This window comes from Nicotiana sylvestris, chromosome 7 (genome assembly GCF_000393655.2).
Source record: "Nicotiana sylvestris chromosome 7, ASM39365v2, whole genome shotgun sequence".
In the NCBI taxonomy this organism is placed as follows: domain Eukaryota; kingdom Viridiplantae; phylum Streptophyta; class Magnoliopsida; order Solanales; family Solanaceae; genus Nicotiana; species Nicotiana sylvestris.
Window position 1 is genome coordinate 140,906,258 of NC_091063.1, and position 18,974 is coordinate 140,925,231.

The 18,974-nt window shown below is 35.4% G+C and overlaps 1 protein-coding gene across 1 annotated transcript in view; it reads right to left on the reverse strand.

Annotated features, from left to right (window-relative positions):
• Positions 1 to 18,974, reverse strand: part of LOC138873855 (uncharacterized) — a 51,614-nt gene that overhangs the window by 16,276 nt on the left and 16,364 nt on the right. The window lies entirely within an intron of this gene.

Consider the following 18,974-nt stretch of genomic DNA (forward strand, 5'->3'; position numbering starts at 1 on the left):
CTCAATTACGATTTTATTGCACCAATAATATGGCTGAATATGAAGCTTGCATTTTGGGGTTAAGGCTAGCCGCAGACATGGGTATCCGAGAAATCTTAGTCATGGGAGATTCGGATCTTTTGGTACATCAAATTCAAGGAGAATGGGAAACCCGAGACTTGAAGCTCATACCATACCGACAATGTCTACATGATCTTTGTCAGCGGTTTCAATCAGTGGAATTCCAACATATTCCAAGAATCCATAATGAGGTTGCCGATGCATTGGCTACCCTGGCATCAATGTTGCACCATCCGGACAAAGCTTATGTAGATCCAATACATATTCAAGTCCACGATCAGCACGCTTATTGCAATATGGTTGAAGAAGAATTTGATGGTGAACCATGGTTCCACGACATCAAGGAGTATATCAGAATGGGGATATATCCCACACAAGCCACATGGGATCAAAAGAGGACCATTAGGCGATTGGCAAATGGATTCTTCTTAAGCGGAGGAATTTTGTATAAAAGAACACCAGATCTTGGATTATTAAGATGCATAGATGCCAGACAAGCTACAACTGTCATGTCTGAAGTACATTCAGGAGTTTGCGGACCCCACATGAGTGGATATGTGTTGGCAAAGAAAATCCTCCGAGCTGGTTACTATTGGCTTACCATGGAGCGAGATTGTATCAGTTTTGTGCGCAAGTGTCATCAATGCCAAATACACGGAGATTTGATTCATTCTCCACCATCCGAGTTGCATACAATGTCGGCACCATGGCCCTTCGTTGCCTGGGGCATGGATGTGATTGGACCAATTGAGCCGGCAGCATCCAATGGGCACAGGTTCATTCTGGTAGCTATTGATTATTTTACCAAATGGGTTGAGGCCAAGACATTCAAATCAGTGACCAAGAAAGCTGTGGTCGATTTTGTCCACTCAAATATCATATGTCGATTCGGAATCCCGAAGGTGATCATCACAGATAACGGTGCTAATCTTAACAGCAACTTAATGAAGGAAGTATGTCAACAGTTTAAGATTACACATCGTAACTCTACCCCATATCGGCCCAAGGCGAATGGAGCAGTAGAAGCAGCCAACAAAAACATAAAGAAGATACTTCGGAAAATGGTAGAAGGTTCAAAACAATGGCATGAAAAATTACCATTTGCATTATTGGGATACCGCACTACTGTTCGCACTTCAGTAGGAGCAACTCCTTATTTGTTGGTATATGGCACTGAAGCAGTAATTCCTGCAGAAGTTGAGATTCCTTCCCTTCGGATCATCGCCGAAGCAAAGATTGATGATGATGAATGGGTCAAAACCCGTCTGGAACAGTTAAACTTGATTGATGAAAAACGATTGACCGCAGTATGCCATGGTCAATTATATCAAAGAAGAATAGAAAGAGCATACAACAAAAAGGTGCGACCCCGGAAGTTTGAAGTAGGTCAGCATGTGCTGAAACGTATTCTTCCACATCAGGTCGAGGCAAAGGGCAAATTTGCCCCGAATTGGCAAGGACCATTCATTGTAACCAGAGTATTATCGAATGGTGCACTATGCTTAACAGACATTGAAGGCAAATGCATAGATATGGCGATCAATTCTGACGCGGTAAAGAGATATTATGCATAACTTTTTGAGTGTTTGTATTTAGCATTATTTCGAAGATTGGAATGACAAAGGCAATTTGTTCTGCTATCCAAACACTATACCATTTGCTTCCCCTTTGAGCCATACTTGTTTCTTTCCAACCCTCTCTTGGAATCAATAAAAATCAAGTATGAAATAAGTAATAAAAAAATCACTATTATTTGGTGAACTACGTTTGACCTGATTCCTCAAAGAAGGATACGTAGGCGCCTCACGGCTCGGTCATAGGGTGCACAATATACATGATGTGCACAAAAAGTTATGTCAAGCGACCCCAATCAAAAACTGGGGCAGAAATTGTATTGGAAATAAGAAAAGATTCCAAGAGTTGTAATTTTAAACCCATACCAGAACTATTTAGCTGTTAATACCTTTCCATTTCTAACCCCATACCAGAAAGACCTTTCGACCAATCTTAGAAAAATGTTGAGTCAAGCAAATACTCTGGTACAAACAAGAAAAGAAAGTAAAAATGAGAGAGTCTTATAGGTGAAAACCCACATGGGCACCATAAGGCGACGGAAGTTGAGAGAAAAGAAAAATGAGAGAGTCTTATTGGTGGAAACCTTCGTAGGCATCATAAGGCAAAAAGGAAGTGAGAAGTGAACAAATGAGGAAAGTTTATCGGTGAAAACTCTTTAAGGCGTTACAAGTCCAACAGGTCTGTGAAATGAAAAATGAAGTTGGGTTATGGAAATTTTGGCAAAAACAAAAATGAGACAATTGAAAGGAGATTGATTAAAAGATTGGGTTGATTAATCCGAAATGCATACCCTGATCATTGGTGCCAGTAACTCCAATCAGATAAGTTTTTATTCTTTCTCCAACAGTCATCCAAAATTGGATTTTTCTTTTCATTCTATAATTGTCGAAATCAACGTGTTTCGTCACTAATAATCTTACTTTTCTAAAAGCTTTGAGATAAGTTTTATTCCAAACAAATAAGAAGGAATGTCAAGGTATACTACCAAGATTCAAGGTTACAAAATACAGCCACGAAAGGTGGGAGATAAAAGATATGGGTGTAAGAAAGGTGAAATCGAAAGTGGATCAGCAAAGTCAGAAGGGACATATGATTACAGTTAAAAGGGTTTGAAGGAAAACATACAGAGGGGAATCCTATAGTCAAGGATCAATTACAAGAACAAAACAGTCTTTTCAACCATTCCAAGGCAATAAAGAGAGATGAGGAGAAGCCTCACCATCAGCAAGAAATACCTGGTAGAGAATTAAAGAAATCAAGCGTCCACCTGGAGAATGAGGATGAGAATTAAAGAAGTCAGGCGGCCACCTGGAAAATGAGGATGAAGAAAAGAAGAAGTCAGGCGTCCACCTGGAGAATGAGGATAAGGAAAAGAAGTCAGGCGTCCACCTGGAGAATGAGGATGAGAATTAAAGAAGTCAGGCGTCCACCTGGAGAATGAGGATGGAGAAAAGAAGAAGTCAGGCGTCCACCTGGAGAATGAGGATAAGAATTAAAGAAGTCAGGCGTCCACCTGGAGAATGAGGATGAAGAATTAAAGAAGTCAGGCGTCCACCTGGAGAATGAGGATGAGAATTAAAGAAGTCAGGCGTCCACCTGGAGAATGAGGATAAGAAGAATTGAAGAAGTCAGGCGTCCACCTGGAGAATGAGGATAAGAATTAAAGAAGTCAGGCGTCCACCTGGAGAATGAGGATGAGAATTAAAGAAGTCAGGCGTCCACCTGGAGAATGAGGATGAGAAAAGAAGAAGTCAGGCGTCCACCTGGAGAATGAGGATAAGAAGAATTGAAGAAGTCAGGCGTCCACCTGGAGAACGAGGATGAAGAATTAAAGAAGTCAGGCGTCCACCTAGAGAATGAGGATGAGAATTAAAGAAGTCAGGCGTCCACCTGGAGAATGAGGATGAGAATTAAAGAAGTCAGGCGTCCACCTGGAGAATGAGGATGAGAAAAGAAGAAGTCAGGCGTCCACCTGGAGAATGAGGATGAGAATTAAAGAAGTCAGGCGTCCACCTGGAGAATGAGGATGAGAAAAGAAGAAGTCAGGCGTCCACCTGGAGAATGAGGATGAGAATTAAAGAAGTCAGGCGTCCACCTGGAGAATGAGGATGAGAATTAAAGAAGTCAGGCGTCCACCTGGAGAATGAGGATGAGAAAATAAGAAGTGAGGCGTCCACCTGGAGAATGAGGATGAGAAAAGAAGAAGTCAGGCGTCCACCTGGAGAGTGAGGATAAGAAGAATTAAAGAAGTTAGGCGTCCACCTGGAGAATGAGGATGAAGAAATTGAAGAAGTCAGGCGTCCACCTGGAGAATGAGGATGAAGAAATTGAAGAAGTCAGGCGTCCACCTGGAGAATGAGGATGAGAATTAAAGAAGTCAGGCGTCCACCTGGAGAATGAGGATGAAGAAATTGAAGAAGTCAGGCGTCCACCTGGAGAATGAGGATGAGAATTAAAGAAGTCAGGCGTCCACCTGGAGAATGAGGATGAGAATTAAAGTAGTCAGGCGTCCACTTGGAGAATGAGGGTGAAGAAAAAGAAGTCAGGCGTCCACCTGGAGAATGAGGATGAAGAAAGAAAAGAAGCAGTCAAGGCACCCACCTGAAGAACGAGGGAATGAAATTGAAGTGTTGAAATCAAAAGCCCGCTCATATGAAAAAGGAGCACACTTAGAACCCATAAAGCAGAGGAGTCCAACAAAATCCCCAGCAAGAAACAACAAGAGTCCCAAAAGAAAATACGGGACACAATGAAAGGAATACGGAATAAGCCAAATGCCCAAGAGTCACCAAGATATTAAGACAACAAGAAACGCAAGGGCATGACCTAGATAAGATTTTTATAATTCATGTACCATAGTTTAGTTTAATTTTTGTATTTCCTTTAAAGTAAGGTGTAATAAGGAGGTCAGCAAGCAGTAAAAACAGCACGAAGCAGCAGTAACATCACAGTCCCACGGTAGTCCCAGCTACCCAAAATTCCCGAACTACATTGACCTGATTCCTTTATAGCCAAGGATATGTAGGAAACCTTTGAAGCAGAGGTTCGGTCAAATCTTTCTAAAAATGCTTCCCACGGAGTATTCGAACGGGCAAAAATCGCTCGTATCCGCTCACTTTATCTTTGCACGAAAACTCTTCGAGTTTCCGCACAAAGAGGGGCAGCTGTGAGCACGTGATTTTTGCCTTACGAAAAACTACTCCAAAATAAATCAAAAAATAAAATAAATTTCTTTTACTGTGTAATTTTTGAATTTGCGTGGTGTTAAATACTTGTGTTATGTCCGTAAGTGTTTACATTGTCATAATAAAGTGAAAAAATAAAATAAAATACATATTGCATGCATATAGGATTTAATGATACATTTAAAAGATAATTTAAATAAAATCACAAAAATATGCAATAGTTCCATTTTTATTCCACTGTGTGATTGATGTTTTGTCTATGTGTTAAATAATTGTTATAAAATAATTAATATATTTTGCGAATTTAAAATTGTTTTACAATTAAAATTAGAAATTTAAATTAGAAAAAATAAAAAAAATGTATATATATGCAAAATCGGACCTGGATTAAAATCCAGGCCCAAATGAATTAATTCCCCCCACAGCCCAATCCAACATCCCCCTGTCCGGTCCAATTCGAACCAGACTAAACGACGTCGCATGAGGTACTTCAAATCTGAGCCGTTGATTCATTGCAATCAAACGGTCCAGTTCAGCCCGTGCATAAATAAAACGACGACGTTTAGGGCAACTAGATCTGAACCGTTCATCCATTTTGATCCCACGGTTTTAAAATACTCACTCAAACCCGATCCATTTCAACCCCGGGTTGACCCTTTCCCCAACTTAAATCAAACGATGTCGTTTCGATAAGTGGATTGATCCTGGCCTTTCATCTTACTTGATCGGACGGATAGCATCAATCCACCCCACCCCTATATAAGTCCCAAGCCCTACCCCGGCCCCTAACTGAACACCCCCCTCCTCTCACTGTTCATCATCTTCCTCAGACCCTCCCCCTTAACCCTAGCCGCCCTAAGACCCCAAAGCCTGAAACCCGGCGGCATCAACGCCGCCGGTCACCAAAATAATACCCTAGGACACCCTGAACATCCTCTACACGAATATGACCTTAGTTTCCTTCGAATCAGGCCCCAACTCTTCGAATCTTAAATCGAAGGTTGGCCTGAAAACCTGATCTTCTCCGATGGCTTCCAAAATAACACCACAACTTCCCCTAGATACCCTCATCATGGATCTGTTAGTTGCATGGTTTGAATCATACTGGAACTACTCGAATCTTCATTTGAAGATTCGAGTACAACCTGACCTTATCCCAACCTACTTCAAACCCACACCAGTTACCCCCTGACCTCCCTCGTGCCTAGAACATCTTTGGTTTCCCTCGAATCTAACCAGAAATGAGTAAATCCCAAATCGAACTTTCAAGAACCCTAAAATACCAAACTTTTGGATTCTGTCCAGATTGAATAAAGATTGAGGTTTAATCGACCTTAGTCGAAGTATTTTCAGTGGAAAATACTTCGACTAAGGTCTGTTTGATTTCAAACAAAGTCCAAATCCAAGTCGAGTTGAGTTCAGTTGAATTTAAAGGTTCAGAGGTAATTTCTGTTTCTTATGAGCATTCTATGAGTATTCTATGTTTGTTTTCATTAGTCTGTTTAATTTTTCATATTTTTTTTAGTCAATTCTGTTATACTGTCTCATACTCGTCTATTGGATCAGAATCATACTATTGTTTCTGTTGTTTACGAGTGGTCATAATATGTGTAATCGACTCGATTAAGTTCGTCGATTAGTTATTTTGTAAATTCTTATTGCCATTAATGCTGTTTGTAATACCCTGTTTATCCGTTTGGAATTGTTTATTGTCATTGAACTCAGTCAATTAGTTCTTCCCAATTAATTGATTCTCTTTTAATAATTCAGAAAGTTTGTCAATGGTATGTATATATTGTTTTCTGAACAGGGCATTGTCAGTATATTGACAATGCTCCTGTATTTGTTTGCTTTTAGTTCAGTTTTGAATTTCAGTTGAAATAATCCTGCATGTTCTGTGTAATGTTAAGGGTGTTTTATTCAGTGTTCAGTTGAGAATCCCCTGTTTAAATTCAGTTCTTGTCAATCAGTTATTAGAAATGTGATATACTGTCTCAAAATCATAGGATTGGTTATAGCTGTAAATCAGAAGGATAATTAAGTTTATACAGATTATAGAATCTGTTTTACAGTGGGTTCTGATTTTTCAGTAATAACAGTAGGTTTTCAGGGGTACTACTGGTAATGAAACAGTGAGGTAATATGATATAATAGAGGGCTGAAAGTGGTATGTTAATGGCTATTAGTTAATGATACTAATGGGGAACAAGGGATAATGGGCTGCTAGAAATCAGGAAAAAGTTAACTTGATGGGATTTAAAGTAGTAAAGGCAGATTTTAATGGAATTTTTTCTGTTTTTAAAAGATAAAAGGGGGTCCGGGCAGCACTTAAAAAGGGGGGACAGACCTGTATAAGATAGAGGGAATGAGGACTGATTTAGAGGGGTTTTTCAGAAAACTTGAAGAGAGTTTAAGAGTTTTTTTTTGAGAGATTTCAGAACAGAATTTAGACAGACTTTAAGAGTTTTCAGAGAGAGAGAGAAATCAGTTTTCAGACAGAAATTTTAAAGTTCAGTTTTCAGAGAGATTAGAACAAGGAAAACTGAGATTTTGGGTAGATTTTAAGAGGAGGAACAATCTGATTTAGAAAGGCAGTTTTTGTTTTTCTTCAGGTTATCTGTTTAAGAGAGGCTGATTTCCAAAACATTAGGAAATACACACAGAAATACATACACATTTGTGAAAAACAGAAAGAAAGAAATGTGAAATAGGAATCTGAAACAGGAAGAGGAAAGAAACTGAAATCTGAAATGTTATCTTTCTAGAATCTGTCCGTTGTTTGCTTGTGAATATTGTTCGGTTCAAATCTGAAATTTTTCTCAAGTCTCTGTCAATGTTCATCTGGGATAACGGGTCTTGTTCAGACTTGCTGTGTTATTGGTATATTCTGCTGATTTTGTTACTGCTGCTACTGCTGAAATTTACTCCTTCTACCTTCATTTTCAGGTACATGTCTTTTAAATTTTAAGTTGGAAAGAGATTCAACATGACTCATCAATGAAGCTTGAATTGAAATTCTGTTTTTTTTTCATTTGTCCAAGTTCATCAGTTTAAATTTCATTTTTTGTTTCATGTTAGTTAATTAGTAGTGAATTCAATTGGATAGCTATGAGCTAATTGTCTTACTTTGAAAGTTCGTATAAAGCTTTGTAATAATGTTAGTCCTTCATCTCATTAGTTTAATCATATTTGAACTTTCAAGGCAAGAAACATGACATAAAGATTGGCCATTTACTAGGCCTTATGGCGTTGTTAGAATAGAGTGAAAATATCAAAACCATATTGCTAGTTTATTCTTATACTTGATTTAGTTATGGATGGAATGATATAAGTTGTACGTTCTTATGTGGTATGATAACAGGTATTTATAGAACCATTAGTGGATGGTGAGTTGAGTTGTTATGGCTCATTACGATGTTAAAGTGCTACGAATGTTTCAAGACATACAAATAGGTGGCATGTAAGGCAATGTTGTTAATTAATTTGTACAATAATTCCCTTTATTATCAATTTGATGCCTATTTACCATCCTAAATAAATAATTAGGCCTATTAGATTAAAAGCAAGTATATGAGAATAAGATGAGATATACAAATTGCAACACTTTTTATCAACGACAATTAGAAATAGGACTTGCACTAAATAGAAATAATAAAAGTTCTTAAAAAAAAAATTCTTCCCTTTATAAATCATTTTTAGTTTCATATACAATTCATTATTGGGCATGTAGATATATATGTTGTATTTGTGAAGTATAGTATTAATCATGTTTTTATTCTTTATTTTGAATTTGAATAGTCTTGGATGAACATGTTATATGCGGAAATTATAATCAACGGGCAACATTCAATAAATTGTGAATTCTTTTTCAAGAATTAAAGGGTATCTTAAATGAAGATTTCTCATAATGTAATAAACAATTTGTGGAAAAATCCCTAATATCATTACAAATATTTTGCGCAATGAGGGATACGTTCGCGTACCCTGATTATATTTTTAAAAGCAAAAATTCGGATTATGCGTACGCGCAATTTCGAGCGAATATTTAATAAAAGGATTTTTCCAAAGGCGTTAAATCAATTTCATTTTATTGTGTACACGTACGCGTGGCACGATCCCCGGTAATTATAAAAAGTATATAATACGAATATACGTACGCGTAATTCGTCCATATAATTGTAAACAATAAGTAAAAAGCGGTAGTAAAATCATGCAATAAAAACGTATTTAGTAAAATCAAGATAATTAAGCCAATAATAAAAACAGTTAAGCGACCGTGCTAGAACCACGGAATTCGGAAATGCCTAACACCTTCTTCCGGATTAACAGAATTCCTTACTCAGGATTTCTGGTTCGCAGAATAATAAACAGAGTCATATTCTCCTCGATTCAGGGATTGAAATTGGTGACTTGGGACGCCTTAAAATTCCCAGGTGGCGACTCTTAAATAATTAAATAAATCCCGTTTCGACTGTCCTTTAATTGGAGAAAACTCCCCACGCACCCCGCGGGTGCGGAAAAGGAGGTGTGACAAATGTGTAAGATACAAAAAGAATTTTTAATACATAAGTTCTTTCTCAAAAAAGGATACCTACCATAACTGAATTGTACACAAATTTAAGTAAAGATACCTATAGCTATAATATATTTGTTTGCTTAATGAAAATTGCATCCCTCTTTATGTACGTCCAACATATTCTCAAAAGGAGAACATTTTTAGTTTAAAAAGGAATAAATTATACATAAAAGTTAATTAAAAATACTTATAGTAATGTATATGATACCTATATTAATGTATACTGTTCGCAAATAAGATTAGATACAAAGTTTGTACTAAATATAATTTATTATTTCAACTTAAAATTAATGTGTAAAATACAAAACAAAATTTTAATTGATTCTTTCTCAAGAAAGGATACCTACCATTATGAGTGTACATAGGTCGGGTTGGTTCGGATTTTACAATTACCAAACCAATTGTGCTAGGTTATTAAATCTAAAGATCAAACCAAATCAATAAAACTCGGGTTTTTTACTCTCGGGTTTTCTCGGGTTTTCATGTTATGCGTTTTTTTCGGATTTTTTTCCAGTAAAATTTTCGTAGAACAAAACACATAAATTGTGCTCAAAATATTTTTTTAATCCTAGTAAGATACAACTATATAAAGTATTTTCAAGAAAATTATACAAAATATGAGATGTGTCATGACATTATCCTAAAATTTTCGTAGACAATAAGATTATGTAATATAAATATTGCTAATTAAAAAGCCATAATAAAAATAAATATAATCTAAAAGTATTAAGTCATGCTAAAATAAGTAGACTAATAAGGGAATATTAATTACATGACTAAACACTAAAGAAAAAATAAAAATAGGTTATGTATTTTTTTATCTAAATTATTGCAAAACAAAAAATAGATATTCAATACATTCCCGTTGGTAGTACTGAATTGAATGTCTTTTGTTAGCATTAGTATTGATTTGATTTTGGCTTGGGCTTGTGTTAGCATTATTTAATTTACTAATGTTAATGGCTATAAAACTTATTGGAATATTCAAAAGTTCTAAGTCCAACCTTGAAATAATACGTTAAAAGATAAAATTATGAAATTGTTTAAGAAATATTTATAAATTACATCACAATAAGTATATTTATATATAAAATATATCTAAAATTTCTTTATATGTAATGTCGGGTTGGTTTGGTTTCCGTTTGACTTTCTTTAGTTAAAACCAAACCAATTATGGTCGGATTTTTTTTCCCAATACCAAACCAAATCAAACCAAACCATAGTCGGGTTTTTTTTCTTGGTTTGACTCGGATTATCGGGTTGGTGCGGTTTGTCGGTTTCTTTTTTACACCTCTACCTACCATAACTGAATTATACACAAATTTAAGTAAAGATACCTATATCTATAATATATTTGTTTGCTTAATGAAAGTTGCATCCCTCTTTGTGTACGTCCAACAGAAAGAGAACATTTTTAATTTAAATGTTAAAATAATTGGCTTTGATTAATTAAAGAATGAAATTCAATTTACAGAAAATCTTGGACTACTACTTTTATTAAATATTTTTTCATTTATAATCCAATATTTTTATGTTGTCTTAAAATTGTCAAGTGACTTCATTTTAGCTTGTCACTTGGGTTAATTACATTGCAAACTACTTTTTTTTAATATAATATAGATATAGATTATTTGGTTGGTCATGCACCCGAAATAGGTAAATATTTACGGAGAGTTTACCATATCAAGGGGCAGAAAAGTATTTTACTATTTTGGGAACCCAATGTTAATGGAAACTGAATGGTGGAAGAATTATGTGGAGAGAGAGTGAGAGTGATTGTAATTTGTAGGGTCCAAATTGAATAGGACCATGATTGACCTGTTATACTGCTGAAATGGTAAGGATCGGAGGGGAAATTGATAGTTCTAAAAGACAGTTAATGCCGAGATTGAGAGTGTTCCATATGCCATTCATTGTGGAAAATGACGCCAAACAAACACTCGAATTGATCGTCGTTAAGCATTTGGTTGGATTTCTTGGAAATGTGTTTTGAGAAAAATTTGTGGAATTTCTTTTCTACTCTTGTTATCCCAAATTAATAGTAATGTTTCGCTTTTCAAGAATCAATTTGATTAAATTTTGAAATTAAAATGGATTAGATTAACTCAATATTTATAATTAAAATTTAGTTATACAAAAAGTATTAGATAAAATTATTTTTTTCATGTCAATATGAAGAAAAAATATATTTTAAAATATTGATTAAAGTTCACATAATTTGATCATTGAGAAGCGAAATATGATAACTAATTTGGGACGGAGGACATAATAAAAAAGAAGCATAAGAAACGAGATATAATTTCCACTAAGGAATTCAAAAAATTAAAAATAAACACGTGAAAAAAGCAAAAGGAATTCAACATTTAATATATATATATATATATATTAAAAAAATTAACATTATATACACAATTTAATTTCTTGATAAATAGATTTCGAACGAACCTCTTGTGTCCTTGGCTTCGCCCTTAATAAGAGACTTGTCTTATTATTTTTCCAAGAAAAGTACCAATAACACTATTCTTTAGATTTTTAAAAGTACAAGTCAAAGTTCACGAGTATACTTTGTTGTTTCTTTTGTCGAGATTGAGAGAGTCAATCTCGGTCGATCGATTGACCACCTAGCAGATTATGAGAATCGATTCCTTCTGACACTGTCCAAACCTTCACATTATATATATAAAATATTAGAATTCTTTCACCTGAACAAAGCGAGTAATGGAAGAAACCAACAATGTAGAGCTAGAAGCGTAAGTACGAATTCGGCCGAATTCATTAATTTCAGTAAAAACCTTATATTTTATATTAAGAAATTTAGTAAATATATACATAAATAAATTCAGAATCCAATTATTAACACTAATATTATTGTTTTAGAATTTAGAACTCATAAAGTTTAAAATCTGGCTTTACTTCTAACTACTACGCTTTATATCAAATTACTTGGGTTCGATAAATGAATCCTATATATCTAATTCCACTCCAATGGAAGAAACCAAACGATCCAAAGAGTTTGCAGTTATTTCCAAACAACAAATTCCCTCCCAAACACAACGGGTAGGAAAAAGTGAGCATTGGGCTCAAAATTTGAAGCCCCTGTTCAGAAAACATTGGGCTCAAGTTTTAGAATTGGCTTCACCCAAAAATGGACCGAACACTTATCTTGTCAGACCATTGGGCTTCTACAGCTGGGAGCCCGGAACCAAAAGGTTGCAAAATATGACTCAAGAGGCGAAAATAGGTGAAAAAAGCGTTGGGAACAATATTATGTATAACGAAATTGCTTCCTTTAAAAATGAAGAATTAACCTAAATAGCTGTTCACCCAACCGCCTAAACTAAAAATAGTCAGTAGAGGTATAATATATGCACAATTTATGTATTATATATGCATAATTGTGTATAATCTATGTATATGACTAAAAAAATAATGACTATAGCCGGCTATTTATGTAAATATCATTCATAAATTGTCTTACTAATTGATTTTCACATAATAACTATTGTTCCTTTTTATTCCATATTTTTATTAAAAATAGAGAAGAATTCATTGACTAACATAGTAAGAGAAAAAACAACAATTCAGATGTCTGCACCAACTCATTGTCTTTGTTTAATACCATTTTATTCTAAAAATCAGCAAGAGTTTTCTTTTTGGTTGCACTAGTGGATTTTGAATAATATACTCTCTCTGTCTCGATTTATCTGACATTATTTAGATTTTTAGCGTCAAACGAGTTTATTTTTTACCGTAATCTTTCCATATATTTTTTTTTAAAATATTTTGAATTATTAGTTATTAAGGCTTATATTACTTTTTACGTATTAAATATGTACATTTTATTTCGAAAAACTTAAAAATTATATGTCCAAAGTCACAATCAAAATTAACTTGTTTGACTAGTGAAATTCATGAACTGTGATGTTTATCTTAAAGCATATATATTTCTATGTATATCGCCTCATATTTTACTTTTGTTTCATGAATTTGGGATGTTAAATGTGATGATTTATATTAATTTGAAGTGTTTTATGTGTAGGAATGATTCAGGAGCAATTGGGGGTAAAACGTGCAAAATTAGAGCCAAAACGAACGAAACCGGGAAACTTGCGAATTTGAACGCCACATGCAACGCCTTGAGCCACCTGTGGCGCTGGAGGCAGTAGTGAATTTTGAGCAGCGCCCTGATGGGTGCCTGGCGCTAGCCAGGGCGCCAGTAGTGTGAAAGTTGTCCAAATTCGCCCGGGACAAGGTTATTTCAGCCATAGACTTACCCAACACGTATAAAAGCAAGACTAAACGTATTTGTGAAAAGGATACACCACTTTAGAGGGATCTAACATAGTTTGAAGGAGAATTCACGTGGAGGAACACACACCATGCATGGAGGAGGCTTCTAACTTATTTTTCTTCTCTTCTCTTCTCTTAATTTCATAGTTCATTAGTTTTAGAGTTTTGGGTGCTACATGAACGTTGTAGTTCGAATCTTGAATTGTTCTTATTATTTTATCATATTGGTTTATTTATTCAATCTTGCGCTTAATTATTTGATTGCTTGATCACCAATTGAATACTATCTACGAATCTAGGATTGAACTCGGGAGAGAAAATTCTAGATTGCAGATAAGATTGAGTAGAGCAAGATCTTAACTCTGGGGGGGGGGGAGGGGCGGATTTGCGATTAGGATAGGAATATACCTAATCGCCTTGCTTGGTTATTATATGGGAACTATAAATGCGTTCTTGTTAATCCTAATTCCGTAGGAATATAGGCGTTAGGTTAGCTTGAATAGGCGAGTTGTACTTCGGGAGAAGGCTACGAGCAATATTAACCCTGTCAACCAATAAACCAGATAAATTAATTAGATGATTAAGTGAAATACTCAACGGGATTGTTAGCTAACCCATAGCTCTAGAGTATTCACTCACATTGAATTCGTCTTTAAGTTTGTCGTTGTTTTCTTTAATCTTTTTGGTTGCTACTATAGATTAGTTGTAGTTAATTAATCACACTTTAAAAAATCGCTTGAATAGATTAATTATCTTAGTTTAATTTAGTTGATAGTTAATCACAATTCCCTGTGGGTACGATATCTGGACTTATAATCCTATATTACTTGTCGACCACGTATACTTGCGTGTGCGTTTGGGAGCAACAAGTTTTTGGCACCGTTGCCGGGGACTTAGAAATTAACTAGTCTACTAGATTAGATTTTTACTTTTTTTCTACTCAAGTTTTTTTTCTTTCTTATTTTTATCTTAGTTTAATATTTACTATCTTTCTTGATATGACATCTTGGAATGATAATTGGTCGAATATTGGTTATTCTTATTATGGTGATTCTTGTCCGTATTGTGGGGGACCACACTTGTGGAAAAATTGTGAATCTAAATCATATGGATGAAATTTTTGTAATGTGTGTGGTTTTCAAGGTGGTCATTGGGATGATTGTCCTAATTATTATTATCCTTCTCAGAACTCTTATTATGATATTTCTAATAATATTTGTGAATTTGATAGGGGTAATAAAGAGCAGGGTATGAAACATGATGCATATATTAGGGATATTTTGAGGCAAGTAGCAGAGCAACAGGATGAACTCAAAAAAAATATGAAAAGAATGAGGGCAGCAATCACAAGAATGAAGGCCAATATGGAAGAACCAAATGAAGAGAGCGAGTACCAGCAAGAGGCAAATTTTGAAAAAGGAGATGTAGTGAGCCAATCTTGGCTAGAGGAACAAGCTCAAAGATAAAATCTCATGAGTTTCTCTGTGATGGTCTTTCAAATATGACAGAACAACTAATAGAAGGAAGAATTGAGCTCAAGCAAGAGATAGACCAATTTGGCTCAGATATCCATGATCTGCAGGCTTAATTGAATAAAAAGGTTGAGGCGTCTGATGCCCTACAATCAATTGTCATAGATATTGGCCAACCTATAGAGCGGAAAGAGGAATTCTAACAATTCAACCAAAATATTATTAATGATGCCAAGGTTGACGAAGAGTGCAAATTGAGGATGTCAAAAATAATGCAATTTTTGAGTTGGAGCGTATTGGACCTCATTCTAAATATTTTCAATATTATGTTTGGTTGGTGACATGGGAATTGAGCCAGTCGAGAATATGGAGGAGTCAATAGATGAGGAACAAAGTATTTATATTCTAAAATTTGCCACAACAAGGACACAACATGACATTCCTCACTTAAAGGCCAAGAAGTGCAAGATGTGATACCTATTGCTTGGTTCCTTTATTTTTACACCACCGCCCATGGAACGTGACAGAAAAATTGATGCAAATTTGGGGGCGCAATTCATATCTTCAAAGTGAAAGGAAAAGTGGTAAAAGTGATGACGTCATGTCGCGATGTTAAATCAAGCGCTTGTTGGGAGGTAACCCAGCCTATATTTTAATCATTTGTTTTATTTTTTTATATATAGTGTCAAGGTTCGTGTTATTTTTGTTTGCAGAGTAGGCAAAGTCTGAGTACCTGAAGTTGAAGCTGAGGAGCATATTTGAGCTTAAGTGTGGGGTCGTCCCGACCCTTAAGATTGAGGATCATGTTCGAGCTAGGCCCGACAGGGTCTCACGAAGTATTTCTCACCCTTGTTTTAATATTTTTCTCTATGATCATATATCGAGGACTATGCATAAATATAAGTATGGGGTGGGAAAACTACTTTCTGAAGTGTAATTGTATAAAATTATTTTTTTATTTAGTTTTTCATTTAGAACTCGTAGTAGAAATAGTCTAGCTAAAAAAAAAAAAAAAAACGAAAATTGAAAAAAAAATTTAGAAAAAGTTCGGACTTTTCCCGACGATGGATCTTTTGGATAATTGTTTTGAGGGATAAAGTCCGATTAAAAACACCAAAATTGTTTTTTTAGGATAGTTAGGTACGTAGTATCCCTTGGTTTTTCTTTGGGCGCCGGTTCTTTTCCAAGGATGTAGCTCGAACCGGGTACTTTATTTTTTTTAGGAGTAGTTTAGGAAGAAAATGAGTCGCTCTGAGATACTCATTGACATGGTTGATGCTGGCACATTAAGCTATGACATACATTCTGTTTTCCCGTATATTTAGATTGAATTGTGAAGCCTAAGTCAAGTAAATAGCCTATTTTGTGACGCATTTGTTTAACTTGTATGCCACATAGTGTAATATTGCCTAATTTTCTCAATTATGTGTGCTTGCTTGACTTGAGAGTTGAACAAAATCGTTATGATTGAGTCATCTGCAACATGTGTGTGAGGATTTGTGATTTTCTGTGCTATCCTGTGTAGTCTAGAACTTGCCCCGTGTTTTAATTGAAGCGAAATTATAAGTTGTGCTAATCTAGGAGATGACGTAGGCATTTTCTTGCTTGATCATAGATGTGCTTGTCACATAAGAAAATAAAATTTTCTGATGCTAGTCCCTTTGAGCCTATAGACCTTTTCTTTGGCACTCACATTACAAGTCATACCCTTATTTTGTTCTTAATTTGATAGTGATTGAACCTTTACCTCCTAAGACACTTAGTCGCTAAAAGAAGCAAGGTGAGATATTGGAGAGTAGCTTTTGCGTGGAACCATGGAAGGGCCCATTGGTGCATTAAAGTTGAAATCAAAAATCACTAGCTGATGAACTTTAATGTATGAAGTGTGTGAAGTAAAGAAAAAAAAAGAGAAAGGAAAAGAAAAATTGCAATAAAAAAGAGAAAAAAATGTTAGTTCAAATAATATAGAAAAACACACACCTCCAATTCTTATTGATTTGTGCTAGTGGAAATATAGAAGTGCTTAATTGAAAAGAGGGCTATGCTGCATATGGTTTGGGCAAGTGAATTGGTTGAGAAGATTACGTTCTTGAATTGTGAATGTAGTGTATTCAAGTGTTTAGGAGGGTTAGTCACTATTTCTAAAAGTATCATACCCGTCCTTTGGCCTATATTACAACCTTAAAGTCCTAATTGATCCTAGATTTGGCTAGCTTAAATTAGTAGAGATATATACTACGGGCAAGCTTATGGTACAACCACATGATGCATATGAATTCTTTGTGAGAGTGAGCGAATTTTGTTCAATTGTTTGATGTCCTTAATCTATGTTCAAAATCATATTTGATTGTGTGGACTAATCTATATTCACTCTTTCGTTTGTGGTGAGGGCACATGATCTCATGAATGATTGGTAATGTTGTAAACTTCTTGTTGGGTGAGTATGTGAATTGAGGGTGATTAGTGGTTACAAGTTGACTCTTGAGGTCAGGTGGTTGTAAGTAGGCTATTGGAGTGATTAAATTGAATTGTTATACTTGGGCATGTTTGAAGAAAGGAAGAATGTGAATTTTTGTATGTTCATGCTTAATTGCCGGTATCGATCATAGTCAAGGGTAAAGTATGTGATTAAAAGTAAAAGTGCTCCTTTATAGTAAACATTGTACGTAGTGGGGGTTTATTAGATTGTCCCATTGCTCGAGGACGAGCAGGAGTCTAAGTGTGGGGTATTGATGTTTAGCTTAAAGCATATATATTTCTATGTATATCGCCTCATATTTTACTTTTGTTTCATGAATTTGGGATGTTAAGTGCGATGATTTATATTAATTTGAAGTTTTTTTATGTGTAAGCATGATTCGGGAGCAATTGGGGGCAAAATGTGCAAAATTAGAGCCAAAACGAACGAAACCGGGAAACTTGCGAATTTGGGTGCCACAGGTAGCGCCTTGGGCCACCTATGGCGCTGGAGGCAGTAGGTGAATTTTGAGCAGCGCCCTGGTGGGCAGCCAGGGCGCCAGTGACGTGAAAGTTGTCTAAATTCGCCCGGGACAAGGTTATTTCGACCCTAGACCTACCCAACACGTATAAAAGCAAGACTAAACGTATTTGTGAAAGGGATACGCCACTTTAGAGGGATCTAACATACTTTAAAGGGGAATTCACGTGGAGGAACACACACCACGCTTGGAGGAGGCTTCTAACTTGTTTTTCTTATATTCTCTTCTCTTAATTTCATAGTTCATTAGTTCTAGAGTTTTGGGTGCTACATGAATGTTGTAGTTTGAATCTTGAATTATTCTTATTATTTTATCATATTGGTTTATTTTTTCAATCTTACGCTTAATTATTTGATTGCTTGATCATCAATTGAATACTATCTACGAATCTAGGATTGAACTCGGGAGAAGGAATTCTAGATTGCATATAAGATTGAGTAGAGCAAGATCTTAACTCTTAAGGGGGGGGGAGGATTTGCGGTTAGGATAAGAATATACCTAATCGCCTTGCTTGGTTATTATATGAGAATTATAAATGTGTTCTTGTTAATCCTTATTCCATAGGAATATAGACATTAGGTTAGCTTGAATAGGCGAGTTGTACTCCGGGAGAATGCTACGAGCAATATTAACCCTGTCAACCAATAAACCAGATAAATTAAATTAGACAATTTAAGTGGAAAACTCAACGGGATTGTTAACTAACCCATAGCTCTAGAATATTCACTCACATTGAATTCGTCTTTAAGTTTGTCATTGTTTTCTTTAATCTTTTTGGTTGCCACTCTAGATTAGTTGTAGTTAATTAATCACACTT